This window comes from Pinus tabuliformis, chromosome 9 (genome assembly GCF_031772625.1).
Source record: "Pinus tabuliformis cultivar Carrire ecotype Pingquan chromosome 9, CPIR1, whole genome shotgun sequence".
Lineage (NCBI taxonomy): Eukaryota > Viridiplantae > Streptophyta > Pinopsida > Pinales > Pinaceae > Pinus > Pinus tabuliformis.
Window position 1 is genome coordinate 1,574,022,678 of NC_142307.1, and position 12,251 is coordinate 1,574,034,928.

The 12,251-nt window shown below is 34.9% G+C and overlaps 1 pseudogene; it reads left to right on the forward strand.

The window, feature by feature from the left end:
- Positions 1-502: 502 nt before the first annotated feature.
- The window catches only part of LOC149154684 (eukaryotic translation initiation factor 3 subunit A-like), a 78,627-nt pseudogene continuing 66,878 nt past the window's right edge, over positions 503-12,251 (forward strand).

A 12,251-nucleotide genomic window follows, 5' to 3' on the forward strand; every position in this document is an offset into this window, starting at 1 on the left:
GCGGGGGGGAGGGTGGGCAAGGGAGGGGGCGGGTAGGGTAGGGGTAGCGAGAGGTGGGCGGGGGAGGCGGCGGGGGGTGGTGAGTGGGGTGGGATGAGGGGGGAGGCATGAGCGGGGGTAGGGGTGGTCAAGGGAGGGGGGTAGGGGGGCGGTATGGGTGGTAGTGGGGCATGGGGGGAAGGGAGGTAGGGGTGGGGGGGAGGCGGGTAGAGGGGAAGGGAGGTAGGGGTGGGGAGGCGAGGCGGGTAGGGGGCAAGGGGGGTAGGGGTGGAGTGGTAGTTCGATTGCGGGTTGGGGTAAGGAGGGGTGAGGGGTTGGGGGTAAGGGGGGTTGGGGGGCTGGGTGGGTGGGGCCAGGAAGCTGGGTAGGGAGTAGGGTGTGGCGGGTAGTGGGGCGTTGTGGGGCGAGGGAGGGGGGTAGGGGTGGGGTGGGTGGCCATCTGATTGCGGGGTGGGGTAGGGGGTAGGGGACAACGAGGGGGTGAAGTGGGCGGGGGGACAGGATGGGGGAGTTTTGGGAGGGGGCTGGTAAGGTGTTTGGAGGGGGCGAGTCGTCGGCCGATTGTAGAATGGGGCCGCCTGGGTGGTGTGGTGAGGGGCCGCCGCAACCCCATCCTGTGCCACCATGGCGGACCTCTCGTCTGCTTGCGGAGGTTGCGTAATTCTCGAAGTTACCTGCCACTCCGCAGATGAACGGGGTGGTTTCGATGGGCTTCTGCCATTTCTTAGTGTTAATATTTTTTTAATTTCAATTATCTGATTATACAAATTAAAAATTTATGATATATTTTCATTGTGGATTTAAGTTAATATGTTTTCGTTATTTACTGATTTATGTGTTTCTATTTTTCAGGAAAATGGCATCAAGAGAAGATTTCTGTGAATCTTTCTAGACCAAAGACTCTTAAAGGTGCAACTTCAAAAAACATTGGTGAACGAACTCCACCTGAGCTCAAGGCTACAAATCTTTCAAGTGCCTCAAATGATAAGAAGGTGATTTCAGACTGGAAAAATTTGAAAGAGGTGAAATTGCCATCAAGAATCTGGTATGTGAAAGAAAGAGAAAGTAAAAATGTGAATATATATCTATATATTGATATACCGAATGATAATGGAATTTATGAGCTGATGGGAAGAGTCATAGATATGTGTTCGGTACCAGACACTGAAGTTGTTTACATACTTACAAAAGCTCCCATGTCACATGAAAGGATTAAATATCGACTATCATATTCATTGTATGACACGAGAGAGGTATCTACAAATATGTGTAAACAAATCGTAAATGAGATGAAACAAAACATCATAAGTATTGTTATTTATATTTTTATTTTGCGTTCTTGAAAGTGTCTCGCTATATTTTTTTAACTTTGTTTTTATTGACATATGATATTTTGTTTGGCAAAATTTTGTTGAAATTTGTTCAATTAAGTTGGGAGGCATTCTTTTCATAGAGCATGATATCATGAAAGTTGTCAGCAGTTTTTACTCAGTGTCAGAAGAAGATATGGAAAACAAGTAAAATGTAGTAATTGATGATGCTACAAAACTACATCCAAAGGATCAGAAAAAAAAAGGCCTCTAGTGGATAAATCTAGCAAGGGTAGACAAGTTACTTTTAAGGATGATGAAGTTGAAACTGACAGTGAAGCATATGTTGTCATTACTGAAGATGACATTGAAACTGAGAAGAGTCGTAAAAGACCAAAAGTAGCAATGCCCAAGAATAAATCTGTTGAGAATGTTATGAAGAAGAAAAGTAAAGATGAAGATATTGAAGTAGTCATTACCAGTAGTCAAAAACCTAGTGAAACTTCAAAAGAAAGCAGAGAAATCATTACACCAGGAGCTGATTTAGAGGACGGCATTATCAAAACAAAACAAAATGCCATTCGATAGAATTTGACAAAGAGAAACTTAATTGATGGTGGTCATACATTTCAGCTTAATGTCAAACAAACCTATAAGGCAAGTGAAGGACAATTTCAATATCAAGTCAGAAATCCACACCATCTGCATGTTCACAACTTGAAGACATTGATGAGGTACAATCCATATGCTCATGTGGTTAATTATGTACTTCTTGTTGATCCAGTTCAAGTTACCAACAAAGAAGCATTTGATAAGTCAAAATGTTTTGAATGAAATTATTATGTGCTTGGGGGAAACCATTCTGTAGAAGCTCAAAGACAATTGATGGAGGAATATCCCAATAACCCACGTTTTGAAACAATGAAATGTATCATTTATGCTGGTTTATCGGATACAGAAGCAAAGTTAGTGGCATGGGATCATAATTCAGATAATGAATATAGGATGTCTATGACTTTCATCCAAAGGGTTAGATTTATTCATAGTGAATTTCAAGAAAAATGTGGTGGGGATAGGATAAATGTTACTGCAGATTTCTGAAGGGAATGTTGTATGGAAATAGGCTATCAAATTGAAGAGAAACCCAATTCAAAAGGTGGAAAACGCAACCTTCCTAGTGATATATTCAGAGGTTTTGATAACATTTTCCAATTGGCATTTAGAACTGGAGATGTTTGGAAGTTGATTGATGAGATTTTGAGCATGTGGGAAAACGTTGGCGTTAAAAACCAAAAGGTCAAAAAGTCTAAGCCATTGATATGTGGCGGCAGTAAATCAACTCTTGAATTGAAGCAGCTTCTAGAAGATATGACTATCACACCTTGGAGAGCAATGCAAGGAGTGAAAGATAAAAAAATTGTCAAATCAAAGTGTGAAGTCAGGGGAATTATCATTGGAGGAAATGTCTGAGGAATTTCAAAAGTAAGTTTGTTGAATTATTTTTATTTATTTCTAGATTATAATTTTCTTTTAAATAAAACATGTTGTTCTTGGTAGTATTTTTTATAAACATCATTATATTGACTTTTTGTTACTTTATCTATGTAGTCACAAAGTTTACATGAAAATTCAAGAACAAATGGTTAAATTGTTGAATGAAGATAGTTGGGATGATGTTGTATGCAACTATCCAGATTCAAGTTCTACATCAACATTAAAAGCCTTTTATCTTTCATTTAAAAAGGTATCTTGATTTACACATTCATTTTTATTCATCTGTGTACTATTTTTAATTTATAACTTACACATATACTTGTTTATTTTATAAAAGATGAAGAGGGATGATAATGGAGCACCAACTAGCTTCAGAACCTTTATTGAAAAAATAAAGATCAAAAGACTGAGGAAGCAACGTATTAAGAATGTTGAACTTGATCCAACTCTTACTCATTTCATTTGGAATGGGCTAGACACTGTTCAATATCAAATAATACAAGACGTCTGTGAAGACATTGCTAAACTCATACTTAAAACGGAGTATGCCCTAGTTATTGCAGATATTCCCCATGGTTTTAATATTCCAAACATTGACTATGATAGTGACCCTTATACTTATCAAGCTCTTACTAAAGTGTTTGCGGGATTTGTAGAAGTCACGTCATCACCATTATGGAGATTTGTGACATTTCATTTAGACACACAATTGGCAATGATATTGTCAAGCTTCAAGGGGAAAACAAATTCAAGGATGTAGCTTACATGGTAAGACGTTTAAAATGTATATTTGATTAATGTTGAAAAATTTATTTATGTACAAGTTGATTGAACTTTTACTATTTCATGTTACAGGCAAAAGTCAAATATTCTTAACCGTGAAGATCAAGTATTTATAGATGATTGTGAGTTCATTCATATTGATAGTTGGGCAAAAGATGATAGCTATATGTCTATGATTTTTAATCGAGTAGATGGAAAGAATCATAACCAAATACTGAGTTATCATGTTGTTGTGAGAAAACTAACATACGAAGACAAAGAAGAAAAAGGAGAGATAGTTAACATTTATCAAAAACCACAATTATTGATTAACTATCTTATAGACATATGTTGAAATGAAGGAGATTGGGTTCTGGATTTATTTTCTGGCTCAGGTAAGTTTTATTATATGGAATTGAATTTCAATATGTTATTTTTTAATTAATATTTCATTGTATTAATTTACTTCATTATTTCTTTTGTGCTTGATAATTAGGTACAACACTAGCATGTCGCCTTCAAAAAGGAAGAAATTGCATTGCAATTGAAAAAGATCCATTACAGTGCAATTTCATTCAGCAAAGAATTAATACTCTTCAATTTCTTCCAAATGCAATGCAAGAAATGGGGTTGAAGAAAGGGGACTTTAGTCAATCACGTGTGGCAAAAAAGGCAAAGGAACCTCAACCACCATTACATGGGATGTTTGGAAAGACATACATTGGGAGACTCGCAAACATCAAAGATCCATTAGAAGATGAAAATGAGCAAAAGGAAGCAGAAAATATTGTGGAAGAAGACAATGATGAAACTCTATAAGACGAAGAGTTTGGATTACATGACATTGTTGATTAACTTTAAGTTATGCTTGGAAATCAAGCTCATTTTTTTAACTATTAAGTATTTATACTTGTAATGTTTTGACTTTGACATTTTATGAGAAGAATATACACTCAATTAAGGTTGTTATGCGTTCAATATTTGTAATATGTGATTTTCGCATTAATTTTTAAGTTAATCATTATTTTTTGAAAAAAAAAGTGATTATTATTATTTTTTTGACATGAAATTCAAAAAAAAAAACTATTATTTAACTATTTTTAGTTAAAATTTTCGTATAAAAATTATGATTTTCGCATGTCAATTGTAGCAAAAAATTATCAAAACGTGTAGTTTTTTAGTTATATTTATGTTTAAAATGGCTATTTTTATGTCCATGGTTAAAAAATATTGTTTTTTAGAAACAATTATTTCTTGTGGATTGAAAAATTAATTAATGATGTATAAATATGTAGAATATCGAAAATTCAAAATGTCGACCTTCTTCTTTAAATATGCAAAACAATAAAAACCTCACTACAAAAAAATAAAATTAAAATAAAAACAAGAAAATATGAAGAAAAAGACCACTTCAAAAATTATTAAATTTACAAAATAGTTATTTACATTTCATACATTAGATAAAAAAAAAGGCCCTGGTGTAGAATTACCACGTTTTTAAATCAGCATAAAACACACTACCATTCTAAAACGCAATGTACATAAAAACATTTAGAGTGCCAAAAACTAAGCTCTAAAAAACACATGTGTGTTCTGCATCACCCCTTTTCAAAATCGGGTCACTTTTTTGCTATCTCTATAAAACGGGTAACTATATGAGTCCCTGTTTCAAAGTTCACATTGTTACATCTAATCCATGTTTACGATGTCGATGTAATAGATATGCTAATGGGAATTGAATATTCATAATATCTTCTGCAAAGGTTCACCATTGCATTGTTTTCATTTTTGTCTTTATACTTGATCTTGACTTTTTGGTATTTTAAAGTTCTCACTCTAGAAATTGCTTTAAACCCTTCATATTCGTACCAGGCCCTTGTTGCCAAAGTTTTTGTACCTTGAATTTTTGTAAGAACCATTTTAGGGTAGTATGTATAGACATTAATTTTATGTAGTCTTGTCTTTATAGTATATCTTTGAGGCCACATTTTTAGGTCATGCTAATTTTGACATACTAAAACTGTTGTGTATCTAGGATGTGAAGGACATATCTAGTTTATTTTTCCCTTTTATACTAAAAAATTGAGCTTTTGAATCAAATTTAGTGTTGTTGGCATGAAAGTGAATCATTTTACTTATTTCTAACGATACTCTGCACTTGTTGATTTGTGTGTCTATGTTCCCATTGTTTAAAATGGTTTTCTCCTTTTTATGCTCGATTATGAAAAATAAATTTTAATTTATGTTTTTTTAATGGTTGATATGACTATTTTTATCCATGGTATTTTTATTATATAAATACGATAGAGATACTCCATTGTTGTTTCGTTATAGTTTTGGTTGTTACAGTAAAATGATAAAAAGTCTAGTGCATTTTCTCTTTATTGCTTTACAATTGTTTTGTATTTTCACATCAAAACCACTTAGGCAAGGACTATGTTTCAAGGTTCTATGAACTTCAACATTGAGATTTGAAATTTGGGGAACCTAAAAAAATATTTGAGGTTTGATGAACCTTATGGTCATTCACCAAGTCCATAGCTTAATCTCATAAATAACATCATGTCACAACTCAAGCTTGTAGTCTATCCTGGCAGTTTCCAAGTCCATAGTAGCATATATATAGAAATTTTATATACTATATAGATAAACCTAATGGAAAACCTCATTTGAACCTCATCAAAAAAATTGAACTCTAATTAAACCTAATCATTGTTGAACCTGAACTTCAACCTCAAGTGTGTGACTTGGGGCAAGGATACACTTCCTGCCAGGGATGTACTCTTATGATTCTTCTCACATTCACTAATGAAAGGTTCTTTGCACTTTTATTATTTTACATAGAAAATTAAGAATTATTAGGTGATTTTTCATGATTATTTATGTCCTCAGAGTGCCTAAATATTTTTTATCTTGCATTATTTCAACAATTATGGAGAATAATAATTAGTTATCAATGTTGACACTTTTGTGCTTCGACATAAGGAACAATACATAAGAAGAGATTGTCTCATTATCTCATGTCTGAGTTGAAATATTTTATAGAAATAATTATAAAAAATAAATGGCACATGCTTAGTGCCTAAATGTGAACACATGAAACCACAGTAATATGTTTTCAGAAGTAGAAATATGTGCCTAACGCTTTCAATAATGATATAGAATATTAATGAGCTTTATTGTAAATTGTATGCAGAGTTGATGAATGTTGGCTAGAAGCAAGCATCATTATAGGCACTTCACAACTTGATAATATCAAAGTGGTACAGAGCATGGAAAAAGACATTGGAAAAGATAATGTTCAAATATGTGGAACTTTGTGTGGATATGAGGCGTGGCAAGTTTGAAAAGGATGGACTTATTCAATGTCACATTGTATGCCTACAAATGAATGTCAGTTCCTTGGAGGAGGTTTTCAAGTATTTCCTCCATATCTCCAATGAGAGGGTTGAACGGGCTCAAGCTCAAGCACAAGCATCTGAGATTACTCTTGATGTTGAGGACTTAGAGGCAGAGAATATTCTAGACGACTTGATGCCCAGTTATTTTAGTGGAGAGAAAAGGAAAGACAAGTCTGATTAGGAATTGGTTACCCCATGCTTTAAATTTCTTTGGGAAACCTATAAGATTCTACTTGAAATACTTCGTGAATCATAACAATTCAAAGCTGGAAGCATCATATGTGGTGAGTGCATATTAACTAGCATTGGAATAGATGGAACAATTGCTTAATTTGGATAATTTTATAGTAATGTTGTTAACATGTATTCCACTTAATTCTTTCACTAACAACTCCAATAGCCTACCCCAATCCCAGCAGTGGATACACTAACATTGAGTGATCCTCAACTATCTTTTTTTAGGAGCTTTAAATGTTTATATATGGCAAGTATGGCATAGTTTGTTCTATATATTGTTTTCGACGATAGAGTATATATTTTGTTTCAATGACAAAGACACATGTTGCACTTCTTCTAGCATGTGTAGTGGATATGATATCCAATGATTACATAAAGGAAAAATATTGTGTTTTTTCTTAGTTGCCTGTTAAAAAGTGTTTTGAATAAGGTCTTTATTCTAGTATGGCTAACTACAATCCTAAATGGATTGACAGATGAATGCACATTGATCCTTTTAGTTATGTTTGTAAGATAAATGGACAACACAGTTTCGTCGACTTAGTGAAATAATACACAAACATCTTGTGAATTTCAATAAGTGTAGGGATCAAAGAGATAGGCCTAAGTTGAATCTCCATGAGAGTTTATAGCTTTAACTTGATACAAGATTTAAGCAACTGAAGGCTGCAACTGAGCTTGAGCTCTGACAGGTTGGTGAGATTAATTTTTTAATTGTAATATATTGTTGCCTTATATTATTTCTTATGACAGATGGAATATGATATGTAGGAAGCTTTTCACTCTATAGAAGATATTCATGGCCTTATGTGTATGGTCAAGATTCTGAAGAAGACTTCTAAACCTCAAATGATGGAAATTTTCTATTCAAAGTTAGAAAAGATATTTTGGATATTAGAAAGTCGTTTGTATCATGCTTATGCATAGTACAAGCTCTATATCCTCTAGAAAAGCTACAATAAATTCTTAGCACAGAAGGATTTACAGCTGATGGCATCATCTCGAGTGTTGGTTTCCATTTCTATTATGCTTTATGATCAAAAGCATGTGGCTCACCATTTTGAACTATAGAATGAGAAGGAAAGAAGTTCAATAATGGCCAATTTTTGGGATTTAGTTTGGATTCTAAAATGGATACCAGAGAAGTGGTAAGTTGTTTCAATGAAAGGGCTTAATTTCATCTGTCATGCCACTGTTTGAGACGTTTGTATTTGTATAGGTTTTTCCAATATAGGTACTATATTTTATGCTTAGTTCGAGTTTTCTTCCAATATGTCTAATAATAATATTTTTTTTGGCAGTTTTCATGCTCAACACTTTTATTTGAAATGGTAAGTAATAGGTATAGAGCTCATTAAAGAATTTATCGATGAAATTAAGTCCATCCTTGATGTTGTTGAGAATTCAAAGCACATATATATTCTACTAAGCACTTCTTATGCTTGTATAATTTTTTTGTTTTAGCAAGCTACATGGTTTCAATTATAACAGGATAGAATGTTGTGAAATATTAGGACAAATTTTACTATATCTACTTATGTTTATAGCTTATACTAAAATTTTGTACCATATAATCATAATTCACTTCATTTTTTAATAATTCAAAAGAAACTACGTATCTCAATTATTGCTTATAAAAAGTTGGTTTATGTTAACCATTGCCTTTTGTTATCCTCCACAATGTCCCAGGTTGAGAGGAGATCGATGAAGGTAACCACAGACCAAGATTTTAGTTTGGTAGCTAGCCTTACCAAACCATAGAGGGATCTCTCTATGAAATCACAGTCAAGAGATGACTGAATAGTAAAGGATTTTGGACTAGATAGCTAGCCACAGGTGGGTTTTGGAAAATTTAGGGTTTTGTTGTTGGATAAGGGAGAAAAACCAAGTAGCTAGGTCAGAGGATCAAAGGGTTACAACAGCAAATATATAAAGGAGAAAGGTAGAAATACTTTTGCGATGATTCTTAGGGTTTGTTGGTGTAGTGTAGTGTTTAGAAGAAGAAAAACGTCTTAATGAGCATGAAACATGAATTCATTAAGCAAGAAATAAAGTAACACATAATGATTTTTCCATCAAAACAGATCTTTATGAAAATAATTATGTTTATAAACTGTAAGGAAAACCATTTAAGAATTGATGAATGGAAAGAGAAGATGAATATCTTTCATATAAAGCTATACCAAAAAAAAAACATCACAAACTTACTGCACATGAATTCCTAGATAATAGCTGCAAATTGTGTCCTTTGATTTCCAGAAAATGTCCAAGTACAAGCTACAATAGTTCTCTCCTCTAAAATCCAACATGTTATATGACTAAGAAACTGATACATAAACACCAAAACAACATCTCCCCACTCTCAGGGGTTGAATTCATGACTCTAGGAACTGTTCCATGAGTTGTTCTAACCAAACCCTAATGTCTAGGGAAGTTAAAAACAACTTCTACAATTAACTTTGACTCCAACCTCGCTCATAAATGAGGCCAAATTTACATCAAAGCAACTTACAAAGACTAACCACCCACTATTACATCATATTTATAGTAATATTACTTAATTACATCATTTACATCACCCTTTTTACTTTTACCAAAGTCGAACTAGGAATTACAAAAAATTACATAGTGAAAATTTTACGAAAATCTCATAAATTTCCAAGTGCGCAATGAGCTTTTGGAGGCCATTTGTGAGTGCCCTTCTAAAGTCCAAGTCCAGAACTAAATCTTGTTCTAGAAATCTGGGATAGTGTAGATGTCTTTAGAGTATTTTTACACTCAAAATGACCCATTTTTTGCTGAGATATGGCCATTTTTCTAAGGTGTCTCCAAGTGCACAACGAAATGGAAAAAGAGGGCAGAAAGGTGATTTTTGGCCTATTTTTTGCAAATTTCTAAAAAACAGAGCCCTGGACCAGGAAAATGGGAAAATGGGTTTTGAGAGGGGGTCATACTCTTTCCAAAAATGTTGAGTTTTCATCATTTGGATCCCTGAGGAAGAAGCACAGTGTAAGCTCACTGCGCTCTTAGACAGAAATTGCCAATACCTGCAAGTCTGCACCAAAACACAAAATTTTCTCCAAATCAGCCCAAAATTTGTCAAGAGATACCTGATGAGGTATGTTATTCAATCATGGATGCATCAGCAAGAAAATATAAATTACCCTTCTAATTGGCTGATTAGGTTTTCATCTAGTTTTGCCTTCATTTGCTTGAATTTGACCTTTAAATCTAATTTCTTGTGTAGTAATGGATGGCCACTTTACTTTGCAACTTGTTATCCCTATTGGTCTTTTCAAGGAGATTCTCAAGGTGGTGATTTACTTTTTCAAGTAAAAACTCTCTGTCCTCATTTATTTCCATGGTAATCCTCTCTTCAAATGTCAATTCTTCTATTGATGGCTTTTGCTCTCTTTCCCTCTGAAGTGCCTTCCTAAGACCCATTGTCCTTGGTATCTTCCTTGCCACATGTCCTTCATGCTACTCAATGTCCTCATGGTCCATCACTACATTTCCTTTCATCTCTTTCTTCCTGACTTTGAATTTATCTTTATCCGTGACTAGTTTTTTTGCCTTCAGTTCATTATTTTCTTGCTTAAGGAATGAAATGATGAATTTGGACCATGCCAAATTGTCCTTGAGCTCCATGATCTGAGAATCCTTCACTTTGTTGACTTGTCACAAGGTTTGATGCATATCTTGTGCCTCCAAGTCAGCTAGGTCAAAATCATGCTCAATGGGCTCCTCATCATGCAAAGAAGCCTCATGATGTGATGGTGATCCTTGTTCTGTTAATGTAGTAGGCTTGCCCCTTCCTCAATTTGAGGAGCAAACACAAAAAATTTTCCTCTCTGATATGTCTTGGTCACCTCAAGCCTAGGTGCCTTGAAAAACGCATCATGTTTGCTTGATGAACCCACCTCCATGGGTTGTACTGACATGGTTTGGTGTTTTCTTGGTGAAGTGGTTTTATGCATCTTCAAGGCTGCCTCAATGAAGGTGTCCTATGTCATGTTCTTCTCTACCAACTGATGCAATACTACAACCTTTATTAGGTTATGGTGAAAGAGGATGGGGTAATTCTCTTTTCCTTTCAATTGCACCCTTTCAGACATTTGGATTAGGCTCCTATACAAGTAGCTATAGAAATTGAGAGACTCAATGGATGTAAAGTGCATGAGTAGCCTTATGTGGTATTGCTATAGCCTGTAAAATATGCCCTCACATGTGAAGAACTTCATGAAAAACTTTATAAATGGTGCTTAACTCTCCAACAAGTATCTGAATGGGAAAACATGTGAGTGAGCTCCTTTGTATTGTGATTTCAAATAGGGTTTGTACTCTTCTAGGTCTAGTTTCACACCTTTGAATTAGTTTTCACCATGGTTTGGTATGTCTGTAGCTTGAGAGATGGAATCCACTGAAAACATTAAATCAATCCCTACAGTGGTGATCTTTTCTTCTTTCAAGATGAGTGAAAATATACTTGTAAGATGGTCATGATAACCTACTTCCTGCACTCTTTGACAAAACCCTAAACAATTGTCATCTTCAAAGAATTTCATGACAAATGGGGAGGAGCAGATTTCATTGCAATTACAGTACTCAAACTGTAGTATCTTTCCCCCCTTATTGTACTTCCTCTTCTTTGATGGTGATGAGTCAGGCTCCATACTTCAAACCCTAGGTGAAATGGAAGCAAATACATTGAAATTTGTTGCTGTGAGGGAATGAGGTGGTATGATAGACTTAGGAGTTGCCTAAATTTTTAAGGAAATTTAGGAGGGTAGGGGATGATGTCACTGAGTAGGGGAAGAAGGAATTTTGGTAAATGAGTGAGGGGAGGGGGTGGAAAATGTCAAAACACAGGCCTACCCTAGAAAGGGATAGGGTAGACTAGGGTTTAGAGGAAAAGTATAGAAAATGAGGGGAAAAGGCTTTGTGACAGATGGAGATGGTGTATTAGCTGCAAATAGAGGTGTAGGGACAAGGAATCTAGGGTTTAGGGAAGAAATTCATCATTTGAATATCAAAACCATGAATACCA